We start from the raw sequence: 22,948 nt of genomic DNA on the forward strand, positions 1-22,948 counted from the left end.
AGTGAACAGCAGCCATCTTCAGAATTGGCAGGATGTTCCAGACACATGGGCTACAAACAAGGGCCTTCTCCATTCATACATTTATAGGGCACCAGAAACACACTGAGGCATAAATACTCTTAACCTGACGAGGACCTGCCTCTACTGATATCCAGAGAGCCCACGCTAAGCCAGTGACTCCCAGCACAGGTGAGTAAGCTACAGCAGCCCTAGCAACAAGTCAGAGCCCAGCCCTTAGCTGGATCCTAGACCCTTCTGGTAGAACAGCCAATGCGCAGGATGTGTGCCTCACTCCTGTCCCACGCCATGGCAGACACTGCTCATCAAACACAGCACCCTTCCCTCCTGTTCATGGATACGGCCTCAGAATCCTTCGCAACAGCGTTCCAGGAAAAAGCCACCAAAAGACTAAGGTTGCAATGTGAACACAAGGTAGTTGTCATCCCTCCCATCCATCTTGCAGAAGCATGGACGATCCACCTGAGCCTGAGAACCACGTGGGCTTCTGGGGGTACAATAAGAAGCCATCTCCAGCAGGGAAGGCTAATCACCTCGGGGAACTTTTCTCAGACCAGCTTTGAACCAAAGTCACAAAAGGCCAAGCACCTTGATCAAGAAGGCGACTGAGGAAGACTCCTTCTCAACTGCTGCCCCCTCCTGGTAGCTCCCCAAGCCTCGCCCTGGTACCTGAGCACTCACCTGGATCTGCCCTTTGCCCATGATCTTGTCCACAATCTCATTGTTGTCCTGTTGACCTTGGCCTTATCATAGCACTTCTCATAGCACAGGATCCTCAGGGACTGAGAACCCTCCAGCTCAATTTCAAACTCCTGGGGGAGATGGAACAAAGGGTGGTGAATCTCTGAAGCTGGGGAGACATGGCTTCCTGGCAGGTGTGGGCCCCCACTTTGCAGGGGCAGGGTGAGCAGGGACCTTGAGGACCACATCACAGGACGTGGAGGAGCATCCTCATTTTCTGGAGCTCTCAGGGGCCTCCACATCACTGGTGAAATGGAGTTTGGGGGCTTGAGCTGGAACCCCAGTGTCACAAGCACTGTGATTAGAAACCAGATGCGCAAGGAGTGAAAATCAGGGGCATGAGAGAGACAGAGCTAGTCTAACCAACAGGCTTGGCTGTCCCCAGCAGACAGGTCATGAGCACTGGGAGTTGGCTGGGCATGCTTGGTGACAAACTCAGGGTTCCCCACAGGGACACCAGCCCCCTTGACTCACCTCATCCCACTTGGGCTCTGTCATGTCCCGGGACACCAGCCCCCTTGACTCACCTCATCCCACTTGGGCTCTGTCATGTCCCGGGACACCAGCCCCCTTGACTCACCTCATCCCACTTGGGCTCTGTTGTGTCCCCGGTTTTGGCTTTGCTGACAAAATAACCAAAGGAATCTACCTCCAGGTTACAGTACAGGTCTGCAGGGGGAAGGACAGAGACACACTGAGTAAGGCCTGAGAGGCCCAGGAACAGGGCCAGGGTGGGGTGGTGCTGGTGAGGGGCTCAGGAAGGAAGGGGGACATTACGTGTGTCCTTCCCAACATCCGCATGGGGAAGCATTGTGGCATTCTCCTCCCCACAGCCCTGGCCTCCTGAGTGCTGAGCTACTCCCACCGCATGGCACCGGAGCTTCTGTCTCCTCATCTCCGTCTTTGCCTGGTTCCTCCTCACCATGGAGGCCTCACCTCCAGGTCTTCACTCCCAGCAACATTAATCCCAGGGTTTCTCAACAGGGATGTCACTGGCATTTGAGTTGGGAGGCACTGGAAGGCATTTAGCAACCCTGGCCTCTGGGTCCTGATGCCTGGAGTAACCTCCAGTCACTGTGAGAACCAAGAATGCCCCCAACCCCAAAGCTCAGTTTGTTGTTTTCTTCAAGGCACTTAACTTTAACTGAAGTTATCTTTTCTGTCTGTGCATTCACTGTCTCTCTTCCCTCCACAATATAAACTCCAGGTGGGTAGAAGCCTTGGGTTTTCTTACCTACTGGCACACCCTTGGTACCAAGAACAGAGCTTGGAACACAGTAGGCACACAGTGAATGTCGGTGGGATGAGTGAATGAAGCTCTTACCCAAGGTAAGAAAGTAGTGGAGGGGGAGGGCGGGAGGGCAGGGGGCAGGGGGCTTTCCCTAGTGTTTCCACCTTGAACCGTGGCCTATAGGCTGAAAATCTCCTCTCTACCCTGGGACTCAACTGATGAGGCCACTGCATGGTGCCCACTCTAGGCACTCTGCAAATCCACCCACTCCCTCTGGGGCTCAGACTCTGGCAGCCCTTCCCACCTCCACGGGAGCTGCCAGGGTTGTTTCCCAGGGTACTGGTGGGGCTGGGCATGTCTTTTAGGCGCTACAGCCAATGCTCTGCATGAATCAAGGGGGCGAGGGGCAGAGGTCAGAGGGTGGACATACAGCTCAGGCTGCCTGCTCTGCTCAGCTCTGGGAGTTGCCCACCTGGGTTGCTCTCTATCTGAAGAGCTTTCCTGTGGAAGGCAGACTGCAGCTTGCACCCTGAGAAGTCTCTAGCTGGGTGCAACACAAAGCAGAGCCAAGTGGGTATCAGAACACACTGGAATATGGTCACAGATTAACAGGTGAACAGTGCCAGAGGCCCGAACACCCCAGCCTGTGCCAGGTCAGGAGTGGGTCTATGTGGCTGAGAGGTGGAGGGGCATGAAGCCTCCATCGGGGCTGGGGGATAACTCACGGGATCAAAGGGGAGCTTTAGAGTCAGGCTGTCTGGGTTCAAATCCTGGCTGTGCCCAAGTCACCTAACTTCTCTCCCCCAGTTCTGTCATCTCTAGAAGAGGAACAATAGTGGTGCCCACACCCTAGGCCTGACTGTCCAGATGTAACACGTTCATTAGGACAAAAAGCCATGGTTAAAGATTCATGGGGACTAACCCCCAAGTCAGAATGAACACCCGAGTGGGTCAGGGGGCAGGAGTAGAAGGAAGTGAATACAATCCAGAGGTAAGGGGAGATTTTGTGGCAGCTCACTGTGTTTCTAACCACCTGCCCCAGTTTGGGAGGCAAAATACCTGCTCCAGCTCCATGGGCCTGCTCCCTGGGGCCCATCCCAGCCAACAGGAAGCAGGAGAGAGAGGAAGGGCAAGACAGCCGGGCACTGTGGAGGTGGGAGGCACCTGGCCCACCGAGCAGACTTGGCCATGTATCAGCCCTATGGAGCTTACTAACCAGGAAAACTCCTGACAGCGGCTCCCAAGAAGGAGATTCTATCAGTTCGGGGAGGGTCCAGTAAGCTGCCATGTTAACAAGCAGTCCAAGTGATGAGTGAGTGGTCCTGGCCAGACTCCAGGAAATGGTCTAAGGGGAGAGCGTGGATTCTACTGTACCACCTACGACCTGTGCAACCCTGGCAAGTCCCTTGAGCCCTCTGAGCCTCAGCTTCACCATGTAAAAAACAGGAATGATATCAATGACCTCAGAGGGAGTCAGAGAATCAGAGCAGGTAATGAACCTGAACAGGCTTTGGACATGCCAAGGCACCGTCCACATGCTGGCCACGTTCCGTTTTCCCCAGGTACACAGTGGGCGTTCTATAAATTAACTACTTCATTCAGCATTTCTGAGTTCCTGTTCATCCAAGGATAAAGGAGACCTGGTTCCTGCCCTCAAAGAACTCACAGTGGGAGAAGCAAATTATAAGTGACAAAACAGCATGACAGGTGCTGTAACCACATTTTGCCTGAGCATGAGGAGGACACAGGGAGGGGAGGCTGAGTCACCCCAGGAACTCAGGGAGGCTTCACAGTAAATGTTGATCAAATGGCTGTTTGTGGGCCATTGGCATAACCTCTGCATGGTGCACTGCAGGGAGAGAGGCTGGGGCAGGCCTCGCCTGCCAGAGAGGAAGAGAAGGGACTGGGAGGGGGCAGGCAGAGAGGAAAGGAGTCAGGAGCCCTGGGTTTTTGATGCCGTGTGATGTTAAGTCCTTTTACCTCTCTGGGACTCAGCTTCCTCATCTGGCAAATGGGTAGAAGCTATTAGCTATCTGACTGACTCACAAATTCCTGTGTGAATAAGAAGTAGACAAAATATGTAGTCATATTTTGTGAAATGCTAGAAACAGATCTACTAAATCTACAGTGCTACTTCATAGATGACGATAAAGAAGGGGAAGGAAAGGGATGTGTGGCAGTGCACTGGCATTGCCCATATGCGGTCATATCTAAGTCTGCTCTCAGGTCAGTATTAGTGAGTGTGATTGCCTTTTATGCAGAAGGAAGCTGAGGCTCAGAGAGGTTAAGAAACATGCCAAAGTCACACAGCTTATAATTGGCAGATATAGGGTTGGAGTCCAGTTGTTTGCAGTTCCAAGGTTTCAGACACCTGGAGGAGAAGCTTGGGGGAGATTAGATCTTGGAGACAGGGTGGGGGTGATCCTCCTGCCAAGAGGAGCTGGTTCCTGGCTTTTGTGGGCACACCACACATCTTAAGACATGCTGGCAGAGCCCCAGCCTGGGCAGACCAGAGCAGGACAAGTAGGCAATGGGAGGCCCCCACAATGGGTCCACAGGGACCTTCTGTGAAAAGATAAACCCTTCCTAGGGCTGGTGGGTCAGGGGCACTTACTGGCTGACTGCTTAAATCCCTTAGCAGAGTGGACGATGACATGCAGGAAGCCATAGAGCCCCAGAGACTCATCGTCTGCAAGAAAGAAAAGCCCCCAGGGTAGGGGGTGGTGAGAGGCTCACCCCTTCCTCCACCCCAGGCTGGAGGACAGCCTGAACCATGGCTGACAGCACCACCTGGTGGCCGGCTGGAAAAGTCTCCAAAGCCCTCTGCTTCCTCCAATGTGAGCTGCTCCAGGGAGTGCTGGGGCCCTTCTCCCCCCACTCAGCCCAGGAGGCCAGCTCAGGACTACCATCCTGGGCCAGGGATTTCGTACCATTCCCCAGCGACACTGTTCCTCCCTCTGAATCCAGATATGCCACGGCTGCACCTCAGTTTAGTCTTTGAAAGTGAAAACTGACCAATAAGATAAGTCACTTTTTTTGGCAGCTGTCTGGTAAGAGGATCCAAATCCTGGACCTCGGTGCTATCAGTACTGTACTCTAATCAGCCACCCCCTGGAAAGTCACTTTGTGTTCCTAGAAGAGAGAAGGCCCAGCTCGGCCCCCTGCACAGGACACAGGGTATATACCCCTTCCCAGCACCATGGGCAGCTAGGATCCACCCACTCTGGGCCAGTTGCCAGCCAGGATCACAGCTCCCCCCTGCTCAAAAACTTCCCATAGTTTCCTCAGTTTACAGCAGAAACTCCAAACTCCCTTGCTTGGCATTCAAGGCTTTCCAAGATCTGATCCCTGGAAACTTCCCACCTTATTTCTCATGTACTACTCTAATCCATCTACCTTATTCTTTCCCCTACCCCGCTGCCCCATGCTTCAGCCTTTTGCTTTCGTTACCGGACTGCCTCATGAACATATAAACAACACAATCCCAGCGCACTTGGGTGCCAGATTCTTCTCTCAAGCCATAGGGGGGCTGAGGAGGAGCTGGGGGCCATCTGGGGACTCAATAGAAAGTAACCCCTATTCAAGCTTTTTGTGTACCTGGCAACTGAATAGTCCCAGCTCAGTTGAGCAGAAATTAGCCATTTGTAGCCACGTGTCTGTCTGGGTCTTTGCAAAAGGCCCCAGCAATGCCCTGGGGGCTGGGACCTGCTGGTTGGGCAGCCTCGGGTTCCAGATCTTACTGTCTTTATTGCTGGTGACAGGAAAGTTATGTCCAGTCCTAAGCTTGGAACAGGATCCTGTGAGCACCTGGAGCTCTACTAAGCTCAGGACAAAGGCCTGGAGATCTGACAGAGAAAGCAAAAGAGGAGGTAGCATCAGCACTGGTCCACTAGGACCTGCTGTTCTTCCTTGGGGGCTGCTGCAGGAAGACAGCATACTGCTAGAGGCAAAGTCCTTGGGGGGGAGGGAAAGACATGTAGACAAATGGGGACTATTGTGGGTGCTGGCAGAAGGGTAAAAATAGAAGAATCTAATTGAATAGGTTTGTGTATGTTTGTCAGAGAGAGAGAGAGAGAGAGAAAGAGCAAAACAATCCTGGGCTCTGGGTCCAGTCCTATCACTAATTCATCATATGCCTTAAGCAAATCACTTAAATTCTTTGGATCCCAATCGATCAGTAACATAAATGAAGCGCCAACTCCCTGGCATCTTCTAGGGTGACTGTAAGGGCCAAAGAAAAGATACTGAGCATCAAATGCTTGGAAATACAAAAGGCCCATTATTGCCATGGACACCATCCGGGCAACACAGAGTGAGACAGGACTTTACCCTTTTTCTGTAGTTTCTGAATTGCTTCTCTCCACTCTGACCTCTCATAGTCCAAGGACAATAGGAACAGGTAGCTCTGAAGAGAGGAGATGAGAATTCAGTGGGGTGACCACAGTTGGGCCAAGCATATTTCTGGATTCTGGGGCCCCCAATAAAGCTCCTCCTTATCCAGGCACCCCTGAGCTTGGAGGAGACAGTGGGAATGGGGGGGCCTCTTTCCTGGGAATCCAGGTGACAGGAGTGGCAGTGCCAGGGGTGGCCAGCAGAACGCACTGGCTCCATACCAGTGGGGAGAGGGAGTCCAGGGCTGGAGCCACGGCAGCTTCCTTGGGAAGTGGGCACCTGAGTCCTTGATTCCCACAGGTGAGGGCCTGGAGTCATAGAGAGTAGACAGTCCTGGACTGAGGTAGGGGCTATCTTTGTCCCACCCCGTCCTTCCTGACCTTTCCATTCCTATTGTGGATCCGAAACGGGATAGTGGGAGAATGGAGCAGCAGCAAGAACTCATTCCCAAACATCTTCTTTTTCAGGCGCTCGAGGGCCCGGCTCTGCCCTCTGTTGGCTTTCTGCAGGAGGAGGGGGCACAGGTGGTTTCCCTCACACTCACACTCCACTTCGCATTCAGCAGCTCTAAGCACAACATGCCGCCATGTATTGGTCATGTTTTTTATTTTCTGTATTTTATGATGTTTTAACTTCTTGGTGGAGGCCTGCCTGGGTGAGGAGAAACTGCTCCCCCCAGGGCTAACTGATTGCTAAGATTGTAAATGACACCCCTGTGAGCACACCTTTCCCTAGCTACCTCCTTTGTCTAACTCTCTCCCACCAAGCCAGTGTTTCCTCTGCTCTGAATCACTCAGGAACCAGGACCCAGGGTGAGGGGCCAGATAACTAGAGACCACCCCTACAGCCTGGAGCTCGCCGACATTCAAACCAGCCAGTCCTAAGCCATTCCCCCTGCCCTGCCTTGCTTCTCCCACAGGAAACACGGTAGAAGTGTGGCCCGTGCTCCCCCCGCCCCCTCCTGCCTCCTGTCCAAACCTGGTGCTGCTCCACACGCAGCCCTGTGGGGTGTGGTATGTCCCTTTCTCCTAGAAATGGCAGTAATAAAAATCTTTCAGGGGCACTAGCCTCACTATATTGTCACTGTCACCTCTATAAATTAAATCCTGGGTACAATAGAGATATCCTGCTTTAAAAACCTGAGACATCTTTCAGCATAAAGCCCCTGCTGCTGGCTTGGCACCAGAGCCTCCCAGGGCTGGGGTCCAGCCTCTGTGCTTGGCCAGAAATCCCACCACAACCCCCACCCACTTAGTGCGTTCTCTTAAGCCGTTCCCTCTCTGCTGGCACACCCTTCTCCAATTTTCCAAGTTTATTTCTACTTTATAAAGGATCCTCTCCCTTTTATTAATCGCTATTATGCTTTATGTCTCAGTTCCAGTGCTATCCTCAGCTCCTCAGTTAGAATTAATCTCTGTAGCATTTTTTTTTTAACTCACTAGACTAGCAAAATTGTAATGACTTCTCATAGCCAGTGCTGTGACCGTGTGACGTTGCTGGGGGGAATGTAAATGAATACAACTTTTTCAAAGGTAAATCTAGCAAATAAATGCACAGGCCCTTTGCCCCAGCCATCCCACTTGTAGGGAATCTACTACAGACATATGAGTGCAATGATGTTCACTGTAGACTTGCCTGCTAAGAGTAAAGAATCAGAAACTATCTAAATATCCAAACACATTGTTGTGCAGTCAAGCAACAGAATATCATGCAGCTGTTAAAAAGAACCTGATAGATCCAGAGTTCTAAGGTGTACCTTAAGTGAAAAGCTTAAGTTGAAAAATAGCACATATAGTCTAGTCTCATTTTTTAAAAAAAGTGTGTGTGTGTGTATATATGTACACACACACACACCAATATAAGCATATAAAGTACAAGAATATACCTTAAACTGTTAACACTGGGAGGTGGGTAATGGCCAGTTTTACCTTATACTCTTCGGTATTGAGGGTATTTCTAGTTATAACAAACCAGTATTACACTGGTGAATAAAAAAAAAATAAAGTTTTAAAAATTATTAGCTGTCTGGCACACCCCTTGCAGCCAGCAGAGCTCGAGGCGCTGACCTGACTGAGCAGAAGGCCACATCTGCACACGTGGAGCACACAGCCTGCGGGCTCCTGGGACTGGGTGAGAAACATGCACGCAGGATGCCCCTGGGGGTAGTGGTGGGCAGCGCCAGATGGGGAAACAGACTTAACTGAAGCAGGCTGGAGCCCTTCCATCCAGGAAGACACCGTGCTGGGCAGGGAGCTCCCTCTGGGCAGAGGAACCCCTATCAGACCCTCAGTCCTAGGATATCCCCCTGCCCCAAACACCCTTGAGGTTGTAACTGGGGTCTTCCTCTCCCCTGTTCAAAGAGAGATGTCCGAGTTGAAAGGATCCTTAGAGGCCATCTGGTGACGTATTCCTCAATAATCATTTACTAGCTCTGATTTCTTACATGCTAATACTAAGGACATAGAACTGAAGAAAACAGCCCATTCACTGAAGTTCAAATTCTAGTGGGGAAGAGAAAAAGCTGACCACGAATTAAAATTCAGTGCCACAAAAGCAAAGCCAGAGGTGAACTTCGGGAACTGGGAGCAGGGCACCCAACCCAGACTGTGGAGCCTTAAAGAAGGCTTCCCAGGGGAGGGAGGCCTAAACCAAGCTTGGGCGGGTGAGGAAGAGACCAGGCCGACCAAACCACTCTGCACCCTTCCTTCCCTTCACTGGGAACACTCCTCCTGCGAGGCTTTCCTGCAGCCACTGTTTTCGAATGTATAAGTTCAAGGCTACACATTTTCCTCCAACAGCACTTTGGCTACATCCCTTGGGTTTCGTAGTACCCTCATTTTCATGCCGTTCTAAATAGTTTGCAGTTTCTATTTTGACTTCCTCTTTAACTTGAAAGTTTTGGCTTTCCAGCCATGTAATTACTAATATTCTAGTTGTGGGTTTTTAATTTTACTGCACTGTGGTCTGTGAACATGCTATCAATTTTCTGAAAAAAATTTGAGATTTTCTTTGTGGCCTAATACAGGATAAATGAATGCTCTGTGTGTGTGTGTGACAAGAATCTTAGTCCTGCGTCAGGGAACAAGCTTCTGTGCACTTTAGATCAAGTGTGTTAACTGTGGTATTCAGGTCTCCTCTCTCCTTATTTATTTGCCAACTTCATCTGTCAGTTTCTGAGAGGCCTCCTGGGTCCTTTTTCTTGAACATGTCCCACTTTTTCCTAAGAAAGCCCTCTTTTTCTTCTTCTCTTGCTTCCCTCTTCTGCAACGTTCAACATACACTGTTCTCCAGGAAACTTTCCATAATTAACCCCACTTAAATCTGAGCACCCTTGTATCCTGCCTCCCTTATCAAACTCTCAAACCTTACAACTGTCTCTCCCTCCACCTTCCTCTCTGCAGCTGGTTTGAAAGGACACAGTAAGAACGATCCCACTCTCTACTAGATGCCAGGCTCTACTTACCTCCTTCTGGATTTCACTCTTGAGGACAGAGATCTTCATTTTCATGTCCTCCGGCTCATGGTCTGGGATGGGGTGCACCTGGGGGCTGGCCTCAGACTCCTCGAAGTCGGCCAGGGGGACATACCACTTACAGTCATACTGCTGGTGCTTCCTGCAAACAAGCTGGAAGAAGAGAAGAGCCAGAGGGAAGCTGGCTCTTCAAGCCTGAACTGTTGGCCCCAGAACCAAAAAAAAAAAAAAAAAACCCCAAATGGATTGACTGAGCTCATCAGAAGCAAGAATGGAGGGAGAGGGAAAAGAGGCATTAAAAATAAATAAATAAAATTTTTTTAAAATTAAAAAGAATAAAAAATTTTCCATTTAAGAAAAAAAAAATGAAGTTTCCTGAAAGCAATGTATAGGCATATTTTAGATTTGAAGACCTAGCACTGAAGAAGTAGTGGCTCATTCTAAGCTTAAACTATTATACGTTATTCTTGAATTTGATTACAATTTCTAACAAACCTTGTCTAGTTTTGCATAAAGTGACATCGTTTTGATTGTGTTTGTATCCTTTTTCATAATGTATAGTTTTTCAGTGTCCTATAATTCTGAAAATAATCAATAATGTTAAAGTGCTATATCAGGTAGGATGTTTTTAGTGACATGGAATGGGAAAGCAATCTCAAATAGGTTACGATAAAAGAAACTTATTGGATAATGTATTTGAAAAAATCGATAGGTGTTAAGTTAGGCTTAATCTAGGTGCTCAGTGTTATGGACTGAATTGAATCCCCTCAAAATTCATATGTTGAAGTTTTAGCACCCAGAATGTGACTGCTTATGGAGACAGGTCTCTTAAAGTGGTAATTAAGGTAAAATGTGGTCACGTGTGGGCATTAATACAATAAGACTGTTTTTCTTATGAGAAGAGATTAGGACACAGATAAACAGAGTGGAAAAACCATGTGAAGTCAGAGGGAGAGGATGGCCATTTATAAGCCAAGGGGAGATGCTTTAGAAAAGAAAATGAACCCTGCAGATAACTTGATCTTGGACTGACAGGCTTCAGAAGTGTGAGTAATAAATTTGTGTTGTTTAAGCCAAAAAAATAAGCAAGAATGACCTCTGCCCTCGAGGAGCTTGATCAGGAAATACGCACACATGGAGTAAAGAGAGTCAGGTTCTGGGGACAGCCAGCAGTAAGCGCTCTGATCCTGTGCCATGGCAGTCTTCTGGCCCAGAACATCTGACATTTTTAAACAAATAAAACTACTTGGGTATTGAAAAGAGTGAAGCCTTCTTGGCTGGGCTCACACTTTCCTATTCCCTGTCCCACATGCTTCCCTTCCTTCTAGCCTATCTATACTTAGCTCACATTCATTATCCTTTAGGCTATAAATGAAATACAGATATTATTCTGAATGCCAGCTCCAATCATTAGAGGTCAAAGAGAAACTGGGTTGTGAATTGTAAAGCTATATCCAAGCCTAGTGGGAAAGAGTGCTGTGGTTGATTAGTAATGTCTGCCATGGGCAAAGGACTGCAGGCACAGGCATGTATGATTATTACTGCTATCTCTGCTTTAGAATTATCTCAAATGTGATCTAGTTTCAGGGAGTTATGCCCTTTATTTTTTTATTTTAATTTTTTTCAGAGTCTGTGGACTGAAGTCTTTATCGAAGCTCACAACAATTTCTTCTTCTCTGACTTCCCCCAGTAGTTAGACGTGCACCCCTCCTTCTGGCCCCTCAGTGTTGCAGTGAGTGCATGGCTTGTCTCCCTCTGTACTGTAAAGTGGTGTACTTGGCACATGGTAGGTGATAAGTAAATGTAGGTGGAAGAATATGTGAATGAATAGTGAATAACCTGCTCTGCTCATGGCACAGAGCAGACCCACATTTCTGGGTACAGAGAAGGAGGTGGAAAGGAGCCTTCAAGTTACATTAGGGTTCAAATCCCATCTCCTCCACTTCTAGCTGTGCAACCTTGGGTGACTTATTTACCTTCTCTAAGGCTATTCTCTCATCTGTGAGATGGGGATAATAATAACTACTTTGTGGAGTTGTTGGAAAGATTAGAAATAATGTATTCAAAGCACTTGTCATGGCACCCGGTATGGCATAAGTCCTCAATAAACGGTAGCAGTAGATTTAATGAATATTAACAGAATTGCAGTTAGCAAAAATTTAGAGATGTCTAATAAAAGAAGAATGCTTAAGTAAATTATGGCATATCCACTTGTAACATCATGCAGGAAAGTAAAATGATGATTACGAAGATTAGGCAGCAGCAGGGAAAATGCTTATGACGTGAAATAGAAAGAGCAGAGCCCCAAACTGGGCATTCACTCTGATTATAACAGTATGAAAAAACATAAGAACGTTAAAATAAATGAGAAGGAAATATAGCAGCAGGAGACTGACACTGATGTTCGGGTGGGTGACAGTTTTTTCTATAATGTCTTTATATTATCTTTATAATTAAAAAGATGATTTATTTTTAGAAAAAGAACATGTAGTGAAATAAAAGTAATTAATATATTTTTAAAAAGGAAAAAAATACAGATTGCATGAGCTTGCTGAGGGCTCCACAGGTGCAGGGTCTGGATCCCCCCCCACCATGACCCTGGACTCCTGCACACTCACCCCACCGAAGTCTTCTTCAGCTTGGCACATAGTAGGACATCTGTAAAGAGGAAGACGTGCCGCAGCTTCCGGGAGCTCTCTGACACTTCCACCAGGAAGCCGTCCTTCACCAGCTGCCGCGTCTGAGGGAGATGGCACACCCCCCACCAGCCTGCTCAGAGGGGAGCGCAGGCCAATGGCCCAACCTGCACTGGGTGGGGGTGAGGGGGGCGGCACCATCCCGCTAGGGAGGGCTCAGGGAGGGGTTGTACTGCCTCGTGGTTAAGAGCATGGGCTTTGGAGTCACACGGACACAGGTCTGAATCCAGACTCTGCCACTTCTCAGCTGTGATCTCAGGCAAATTCCCTGGCCTGAATCTCAGATTTATCATCTGTAAAATGGGGATAATGATATCTGCCATAGAAGGTAGGATTCATCAAGATGGTGTATGTAAAACAGTGCAGTGCCTGGCACAAAATATGTGACCAGCAAATGGTAGCCTTACACTTTGCCGCAGTACTCAATAGCTCCCAGCTGGATGGACCCTAGTCCAGAATGACCTGGTTTCTCTCCCCTGGAGCATGAACACCCCTCCCTCCTGAAACCCCTCCCAACCAAGCATAAGAAGCTGATCTAGTTTCAGCTCAGACCTGACCTGCAGACCCACTCATGACTTTTGTGCTACTTCTCAGTGGATTCTTCCACCACCTCCAGCGGATGGGAGACCCTGGGCTACCCTCAGTGGGGCTGCAGCTACCCTGAGGGGACGTGCAGCTGCCTCTTGGGTTTTGGACAGTCAAGAGCATTTTGCTCCATGTAGGACTTCCAGAGTTTCCTCCCCGCCACTCTCAGAGGCAGGGGCTTTTCTGGAGCTGTCACATCTGTCCCAGTCTTCCGTGTCTATTATACACTGTGTGATCTACATATCCTGCAATATGTAGGTGAGCATATTGAAAGTATACAGTTATGACAATCTGAAACTGATGGTGCTCTAAGCCCTCTGGAGATTTTTCAGATATCCCCAGAATAAAACAAATTAGTGACATTCCCGGATGTTACAAACCAGGGCTGGGAACTGCACAGAGACAGCTCTCTATGCCCCATTAGTCAGTCTCCAGACTGTCCCTCTCTGACTTCTCTCCCAAGAGACACTGGAGGCTCGTAAATGTAACAAAGGAGCATAAACCCAGTCAGGCTTCCCTCCTAAATGTCACTTAATTACCTCTATTGGACAGGAAGCATTGTATCTGGGCCAGGCTGTTGACCCACGAGGGTAATTATCCCTCTGATTCTTCACATTGCTCCCCCTCACTGCGCTACCCCCCAACCTCCCACTAAGAAGGGCCCCAGGGGAGCTGCTGTACCACATCTCGGTGCCCAAGTGGGATATTCCAGCAACTTGGGCAGCCTCAGCCACCTCCAGTACCAGCCTTTCCACATTGGCTCAGTCCCTAGCTCCTGCTTGTGCAGGCCGATTTGAAGCAGCTCGGAGCTCCTGTGTCCTCAGCCTCGGGGAGACCCCTAAGAGCATGATACTGGCCAGAGGAGGGTGTTTGTATTCAAGGATGGGGTACCCAGAGGCCATGCTTCCCTGATATGGGACAATGCATGGGGCTTGCAAACAAAGAGCCCCAGGCAAAGAATCCAGTTCTGACAGTATGGCTGAGAGATCTTGCGCTAAACCTGTAGAGGCTCTCCAGGACTCAGTTTCCTCTTCTGCCTCATTGGATTGTTGTGAGGATCAATGGGACACTGGACTTAAAGCTCTCAGCCCAGGGCCTGAAATGCTATAGGTAATCAGTGTGACCTAGGACTGAAGACCTCTCCCTGGCCAGGAATTGGATCAAGTTTGGAGAGACACCGGGCACAGGGCTGTGACACCTGTGTGTGAAAGAGAGAAAGGACACGGGATCTGATCCAGTCCATGCTCCTTAGCCTGGGCGCGAGGCTGTGCTGGGTCCTGAGCTCACCTCCCCCTTGGGGGTCATGACTGCAGTCCGGTGGGGATCAATATCCTCGTTGATGCTGGACAGGAAGTTCTGGGAGACACGGAAGGCATCCTGTAGAAGGCATCCTGGGTGGTCCACAGGTGTGTGCATCAGCAGGTCCTGGGAAGGGGTGGGGGTGGGGAGTTGGGGAGAGGTGATGGGACTCAGTGAGAAGACAGTAGTGAGTCCTCAATCCTCACCAAAAGAATTCACAGGGGGGCACTAGGGGACCCACACTCATGCCTGCAAATCTGAACTAAAAATTAGGGTCTGAGCAGCAGGAGTGACCATTTCATTCCTGCTGTGGTCATCATTCTTTCCCCCTGTGGGGGAAGCCAGGTGGAGTCTCATCTCACTGGGCAGCTGGGGGAGATACCCCTCTACCCACCCCACAGCTGCTCCAAGGACACTGGAGACTGAGAAGCAGGGGACAGGGAAGCAGGAAGTGCCTGCCTCCTAGGGAGCATCTGGCCAAATGTCAAGCTTAGTAGCCAAGCTAAATATAGACCCCGGTCCTGTTGGCATGGTTATCACAGGCCTGGCAGGCGCAGTCCACGCCAGAGTCCCTCCGCCCAACTCCCCCAGTGAGCTGTGCTCAGTGACTCCAGCACCCTCTCACCCTTGGCTCAGTCTTCCACTGAACTACTAACCCCTCCCTGGCCATTCGGGGGCATGACACTCACGTGTAGGGCCAGAGTGCTCCAAGTGACTCAGTCAATGGGCTTGTAGAGAAGAGCTGTCAGGGAAGGCAGGAAGGAGACAGGTCGATGAGATGCTGGAAAAACATGAAACCCTAGAGCCCAGCTTTACCCCCAACACCAACACCCACTGACAGGAAGCCCTGGCGGGTTCTGCCTCCACTCTCACTCCCAGCAGGCCAAGCAATGGAGCAGGCAGACGCACAGCCCTGGCAGCCCAGGCTCCCCCTATCCCTGCCTCCGCATCTATCTCCCACCAGATGTGACTTCTTTGAGGGCTGTCCCCAGGCCTGGCCTGACCTGACCTGGCTCAGAGCAGATGCCCCCCACACCCTCCACCCTGAATCATAGGGTTACACCTAGCCATACCCAGCAGAGGTCCAGCACAATTTGGGTCACACCCAGGACCCAGAATAAGGGAAGGAGACATGCTGTTGTTCCAGGAAGGGCAGCTCCGCCATGCCTGATCATTCTCACACTCCTCCAGTCAAAGGCCTGGCATAGCCACCTGAGAATGGCGTGCTTCCTTCTGACCCACACAACTGGCCTCATCTCTGAGGAAAGACCCCTGTATATACACTCAGGCCCCAGACAGAATAGGACAGGCTGGAGGCCAGGGAGGCAGGCCAGATCTGCACAGAAAGTCTCTGCTCTCAAGCAGGTGGCAGCCTGAGGGGCAAAGAGTTCCTGGAGGAATTCAGGTCGGGCTCTGCATATGGGAGCCACAAAGGCTGGGAGAATGCTGCCTGTGCCAGGGCCTCCTGTCTCACACCCCTCCTCAACCCAGACACCAAATGAGGATTGCTGGGATTCGGCAGGGACAGGCAGAGGGGCAAAGCAACACTTCCAAACATGCTTCCTGCAAGCAGCTGAGCCCTGCACCTCCCAATATGGGGGTTCAACTTTGGTCCTGCACCCAGATACCTCTATGGGTCGTGACCTATGGCCTCCTGCCGTAGGAGTAGTAGGAGGCAGAATGCTGGTCTGGGAAGGAGGACCCTAGATTGGGTGTCCCATAGGACCAGGTTGTGACAGATCTCAGAGCCAACACTCATGCCCTAGCCAGCCCCCAAAACAATGAGTCCCCCAAAGCCTTAGATATAAATGCCCTGTGCATTGCTAAGCAGACACTTCAGGGAACCATCTGCTGGCTATGAAAAAGATGTGGTCTCAGTGGTGTGCCACAAGCTTCAGCTGCAGTCTTTGCTTGGCTGCCCGTTAGAATCACCGGGGGAGCTCTTAAAAGATACAGCTGCCTGTCCCCCATCCCCCATCAACCAATCTCTGTAGAGTGAAACCAGGTAATGCATTTTTTAAAACGTTCTTTTGCTGATGTGTAATAATGGTTGAAAACCACTGCTTTATGCATATATTTCCTGTGACTTATTTGTAGTCCTTTCTTACCTAGCAATTTCTAGAGACCCTCCCCATGGGCTGAGGGAACTAGAATGGGCAGGACCAGGCTTGGGGTGTCCTGGGACAGTGAAGGTAGAGCCCAGTTACCAGCTCAGAGGGACCCATTTCTGAGGCTGTTTAAGGCACCCACCTGTGGCTCAGCCCATGTGCAGGGGGGAAATCACAGCCCTAGAACCCTACAGAACCCAAAGAAAGCATAAGTTCAGCAGCCACCTGCCAGTGTGGGCCCTTGAGTTCCATTCCCAGGGAAAGCTGACACTGCACTGCCAGCTCCCTCCAGCCCTCTCTCGGGTCCCAGGAGGAAGAGGTTACTGACTAAGCTCAGAGGTCTGCACAAATGGAGGATTAAGTTTCAGAGAGGGTATTAATATGCCTACATTCACCTCAAGAGTCCACCTGACCAGGGCCTCAGCCTGAGGCCAAGTGTGGGGAGGACAGCTGGGAGGAAAGGTGGGGAGAGTAGAAATGCAGGGAGGGGACCCTGGGGCCACAGTCAGGTATGGAGGGAACTGGGGGAGGAAGGGCGACCCCAGTGTGTGCTCCCCACAACCCCTGCAAGCCTGCTTCCCTGAGCATTCAGGGTGAGGAGCTCACTCTTGCCCCAGGAACTCCTGCCCTTCACCCGTTCGCAGGCTCTGGTAGGCTGGCCTGCTTCCTGCCCCTGCTCCACCCACTCTCCCCTCTCCTCACCATGCTGTTCCTGCCCTGCCTGGGATGCACCAAGTTGTAACGCCTGTCTCTCCCCCTCCTCCAGGAAGCTTTCCCTGACCAGCACCTTTGCAAACAACGACCATGTCTAAAAGTCAGACCACTGCTATGAGCAAGCTGGCCTTGCTCCAATTTGCTGGGCACTGAGTTAACCGCTTGGCATGCATTATTTCCTGTGATTAAAAAGGGAAGCAATTCTCATTAGCCCCATTTTACAGGTGAGAAAACGGAGACACAGAGACATTATGTAACTTGCTCACAGCATAAAGCTACAAGTGGTAGCTGGGTTTTGAATTTAGGTCTACCCACACTCCTAACTTTGAACTGTCCTCTCCCTTAGGGGAGGGTAGCACGTGTAAAAGCTCAGTGAACCACAGAAGAGGTCTCTGAAAGATTCCCCAGGGACAGGTTAGCTGGCCTCACTACCAGGGTGAGCCCCCTGCTTAAGACCGGCTCTCTCATTCCTCATTCCCCACTTGGAAGGTGACTTCAAAGACAGTATTGCAGGGACCAAAGAAACCCTGAACTAGGTCCCAGGCCTGTTTCACTAGGACTAGGCTTCCTCTCGTGGAAGGAAGAGGAAGAAAAGGGCTGAGCCCAGCTGCTTTTTAAGGAGGCAGAGTTGGGACTTGACCAATTCCCCCTTCCGCCCTCGTGCCTTTCCTTTTTCCCTTCTGGGTTTCGCCTCCCTGACGTCAGCGGCCACCCGCGGCGGAGGCGGACGTCTGCGGACCTTGGGCCCGGCCTGGGCGGGACACGCGGAGTCAGCGGCCTGCAGCCCACGCCGCCGGGCCGGGCGCCCCACGAGCTCGGGCGTCGGGAGAGCCGCGGCGGGGGACGGGGCCTCTGTGGCGCCGGGCCAGGCCCCAGGGGCGCGCCTCGATGCGACGCCGGGGCTGCTCGGCCAGGAAAGGGCCGCGGCGGGGCGGGCCTGCGTGCTGCCCACCTCAGAGGCGCCGGCGACTCCGCAGCTGGCCGCGGCAGGGCCCGCTCGTACCTTCCCGGCCGGTCCGGCTGCGCAGCTCCCGCGGCAGCGCGCGGTCGGCGCGGGCTCCCTGCACCCGAGCGCGGGGCCGCGCGGCCGGGCGAGGCGCGAGGCTGCTGAAGGAGCGCGCGGGGCCGCCCTGGCCCCAGCCGACCTCCCGCCGCCCGGCGCCCCGCAGCCTCGGCCGCCCAGCCTCAGGGCGGCGCCAGGACCAGCAAGGAGAGGGTGGGGAGAGGCAAGGTGGCGCGGCGGGGGCAGGGGTCGCGGGGAGCTGTCTAGTGACCCGCGGGGATTTATTGGGTGCCCTGAGCTCACTCGTCCGTCCAAAATCACAGAGCAGTGGAATCCAAAGCTGGGAAGAAAACCGGGTTGTTTGAGTCCCTCTAAGCGTCCTCCCCGCTGCTCCCTACAGGCAAGGACGGCGGCTCCAGGTGGCTCTGCTGGAGGCTCCTGTGACTGAATCAAAGCAGGCTGCAGGGGCCTAGACCCAGTAGAGGACCCTCTACTCCACCTCCTCTGTGGCCTCAGACAATTCCCCTTGGAGGGAGAGAAAGGAGGCGCCGGGGTGGGGTGGGGGCCCCGCTTCTCCCTCCGCTCACGCCTGCTGCGCCCCGCTTTCCTGTCCTCTTTTCCAGGGTTCTGGGTGAGGTCCTACTGCCCGAGAGAGCGGCCCTGATAAATTGTCTTGTGCTCGCTGGGAACGAGAGGGGGGATCTTATCAGTGATCATTTTTCCTTTGTCTTAAGGATAAGGAAATTGATATTCTGAGGCTAAGTGACTTGGCAGCTGGAAATTCTTCCTCCCCACAGCGCCCTTTGGGGATTGGGGATAAACTCAGCGACTTTCTCTCCAGCTCCCTGCCGCTCATCTCTCACCTGAACCATGGCACAGGCCATCATGGTTGCACATCCCAGTCGCCTTCAATTCATCCCTCAAGGCTACAAGGAAGATATTTCCTAAGCACAAGGAGATAGTGCCAGGCTTTTGCTCATAACCCTTCAATGGCTTCCCATCACCTGCAGGGTGGAGCCCAGGCTCCTCTGCATGACACAGGGGGTCCTCCCAAATTTGGTCTTTGCCCACCTCTGTCTTCCTCCTGTACTTTAGCCTTACCAACTCAATGCTGTCCCCAGAGACCTCACACTCTTTGTGTGTGCCTTTTTCTCTTCCTTGTAACTGTTTTCTTGCTATGCACCTGCAAAACTCCCTGCTCCATGGGGATTTCCACCTCTGAGAAGCCTTTTCGCCCCCTTCCTCTCTTGTTTGTATCACCACTCAATCTTGTACGTGCCTTCATCTTCGCCTGACCTTGTTCCACTTTATTATGGTTATTAGTGACACCTTTTGTTTTCCCTGCTCTAGAACCTCTTGAGGAGAGGGACTGTGTCTTTCCTATTTTTGTATTCCTGCTGCTGCTTGCAGAGTGTGATATAGAGATGATTGATCATTGTTGAAGGAAAGTGAACTAATGAATGAATGAATGAACAGACAATGAATGAATCCCCCACCTTAACACTCCTGCTGGGCTTCTCCTGTTGTCAATCACTCCAGACGGGAACAGATGTGCTTCCCACAGAGGCTTCTCAGCTCCAGAATTTCCTTTCTCGCCAAAGTCTGTGTTTACTCATTTTACTAATATCCCTTCTTCCTTCTTCACTTTTTTTTTTTTTAATTTGGTGTGCTACTGGCATGAATCATCACAATATTTGTCTTCATGACAGATTGCTATGGGGGATGGATATGTTTTAAAATACTCTAATTTAGTATTCCCCAGTTTGAGTGATTTCTCAGTCCTTCACCTAGCTCATTTCTTCATCTGCTTTCTCTCCTACCTAGCTTCATACTTTGGAGCCCCAGAAGCCTGTATCCACTGGAAAGGACTGAGGAACTCCCAGTGCCTACAGGGGTATTCCATCAAGCAGAGTCCACAAGCATCTTGGCCTCTGTTAAGATTCCAGAACAGGAGAGAAAATGCAGCACAGCAGTGATGGATGACCCCAGTCAACAGCATATTGATTGGAAGATGTTTCAGTGTGTATATTTAAATTCACAAAGAAAAAGAAAACTACAAGTTACTAAAAGCATCAGTTTCTGAATGTGTAAGTTCCCTGGGAGGATAGTTTCAACTCTGTCCTTCAATTAAATCAGTGGTATGATTCCCTTTTGGTCCAAGGAAGTTGTAACCAATACCACTAATTTTTTCCACAGGACCAATATAGCTGCAAATGCCAGCATACATCTTCTGTAAACAGATCCCAGGAGCAGCCTTCATTGTCTCTAGCTGGTGGGTAGTTCGGCTTTATTGCTGGGCTTTGGGTCATCACGAGGACAGGGGTAGGGAGGCTGACATTTATTGAGTCCATACCTCTAGTTGCCATACATATTTGATCTCATCTAATTCCTCACAACAACCCTGTGGAGAAGGTATCATTGTCGCCATATCAGAGAAAGAGAAATGGAAGATCAAAGAGCTTAGAGGTCACACAGCTTGTCTGCTGGGTTCTACAGCCCAGCAGTTTTGCAAGGATGTGGTCCAGATACCTCTGTCATTTGCACTCATTCATTCAATAAATATTTGTTGAGCACCTCCTAGGTGCCAGGGCCTGGCAAATTAAGTTTAAACTTTGTAGCCTGTCATATCAGACCCTTCGCAATGGATCCTCTGACCCCAGCTTCCTTTTCCAAGCCCATTTGCTAAATTTCTTCTGCTTGCTGCACCCATTCAACCCCCCACTTGAGTGACTGTCTATATCAGATGCCTTTTGTGTCCTGTGCCACCTTCCCTTGGTCTATTTGAGATTTCTGCTGCAGCCGCAGTGGATAGTTCCCATGGGCTGCTGGGGTCTCACTTCAAGCACCTACTCCCACTAATCTCTTTTCTGCCTTAGGGCTTCTTTCAAAGTCACAAAGCTCCTATGAGCCACCCAGATGGAAACTTCCATGGGGGAAGTTAACAGCCCCGGGGGTATCTCATGGCCAGTGGAAATAGGCTTTGGTTTATAAATACCCCCAGGATCCTATCTTTGGAGAGCCTTTTGAGGTATACTTTACATGGTGGCTTAGTGGTCTCAGACAGGAGTGAGCCCCAGTTGCTGACAGTGGTAACCAATCAACAATGAACTCTCAGTACCCCACAAATATATATAATCAGTAAATGAACAAACAAACAAACGAGCTCTCTATTGGCTTTCCCTTCTTGTCAGTCTCTGTCTCCCTCTCCCTTACTCCTGCCTCCAGGGATAACTTCTCAAATGAAGTACTTGCCTTGTCTCAGTCTCTGCTTTCCCTATTCCCACTAAGACACCCTCCAACCTCCCCACATGCTCTCCAATACAACCACATGAGGATTTCACCATTTCCCGGGTTATTCCTTGGTCTCTCACGCCTTCCTTCACCATGCTGCTTCCTCTTCTACCTGTTGAGACCCTTTTTCACCTGTCAAAGCCCAGCTCACCTGTGACTTTCACTCTGAAATCTTCCCTTTCCCAGGTCCAGTTAGGCATGACTGTCTTCAGAGGGACTTATCTTGGTTCCAGTACTGGTCACACCACACTGTCATTAATTCTATGGCTCTTCAAGTCCACGGCTCCTCATGTCTCAAGTCCACAAACCTCAGGTCCATGGATCCTCAAGGATCAGATGTTCCTCTTGTTCCTCCAACTGCCCCAGTACCTAACAAGGTATGATACAGAGTCAGTGCCTAGTACTTGTCTGCTGAGTGAGCGAATGAATGATGAATGAGTGAATGAATGACTAGGACTCATCTGGGCTCTTTGGTCCTCATCCCATCTTAAAGCAGGACCACCCTTATCCAACGGGCAGAGTGGGGAGACACCTTGGAAGGGCAAGCTGCCAGAAAGTCTACCTTTAAAAGAATTCCTTTGGATTAACAAGCAGCCTCTATAGAAATACAAAATTTGGCTACCAGTCTCTCACCCTTCAGTAAGAACTGTCTTCGCCTTGCTTTCTTCATGGTTATCTGAGGTTAGTATGAAAGGGCTGGGAGTTCGGGTGGGGGAAGCGGATGAAAGCAGAGAGTCGCCAGAAGGAGGACACCTCAGGAGGGGTTGGGCTGAGGTGGGACCTGCATCTTTGAGTGCTAAGGGTGTGAAAACAGAAAAAAGCCGTCCCCTTTGAGTACCTTGTCCACCAGGCTCGCATTCTCCAGTGCAAGGGTTCACCTGACTACAAATTAGAATAACCTGGGAGAGCTATTAAGACTGTCCAGTCTGGGACATCCTTCAAATCTCCATTTATTCAGAATCTCTGGAATGGGTCCCCAAATCAGTATTTCATTTATTTATTTCTAGCTTTATTGAGGCATAATACAATAAAATTCACTTGCTTTAAGTGTACAACTTGATGAACTTTCGTAATTGTAAATAATTGTGTAATCTCCACAACAATCAAGATACAGAACAATTCTATCACCATAGAAAGGTCCCTCCTGCCCTTTTGCAGTCAATCCCTTACCCCAACTCCCAGCCCCAGGCAACCATAATTTCTAGAATTTCTGTCACTATAGTTTTGCCTTTTCTAGAACTTTATACGTATGAATGTAGTCTTTGGTGTTTGACTGATTGTTGAAACTTGGCATAATGTTTTTGAGTTTCATCTACGTTGTTATGTGTATTTACATTTCTTTCCTTCTTTTCTCCTCCACCCCAGGGTCAGGAATAGGCATTTTAATGTACTTTGTTG

General features: G+C 50.3%; 1 pseudogene; it reads right to left on the reverse strand.

Annotated features, from left to right (window-relative positions):
* LOC134387326 (active breakpoint cluster region-related protein-like) overlaps positions 1 to 17,348 on the reverse strand; it is a 45,438-nt pseudogene extending 28,090 nt beyond the window's left edge.
* Between the last annotated feature and the right edge of the window lie 5,600 nt (positions 17,349 to 22,948).

This window comes from Cynocephalus volans, chromosome 10, assembly GCF_027409185.1.
Source record: "Cynocephalus volans isolate mCynVol1 chromosome 10, mCynVol1.pri, whole genome shotgun sequence".
Classification (NCBI taxonomy): Eukaryota; Metazoa; Chordata; class Mammalia; order Dermoptera; family Cynocephalidae; genus Cynocephalus; species Cynocephalus volans.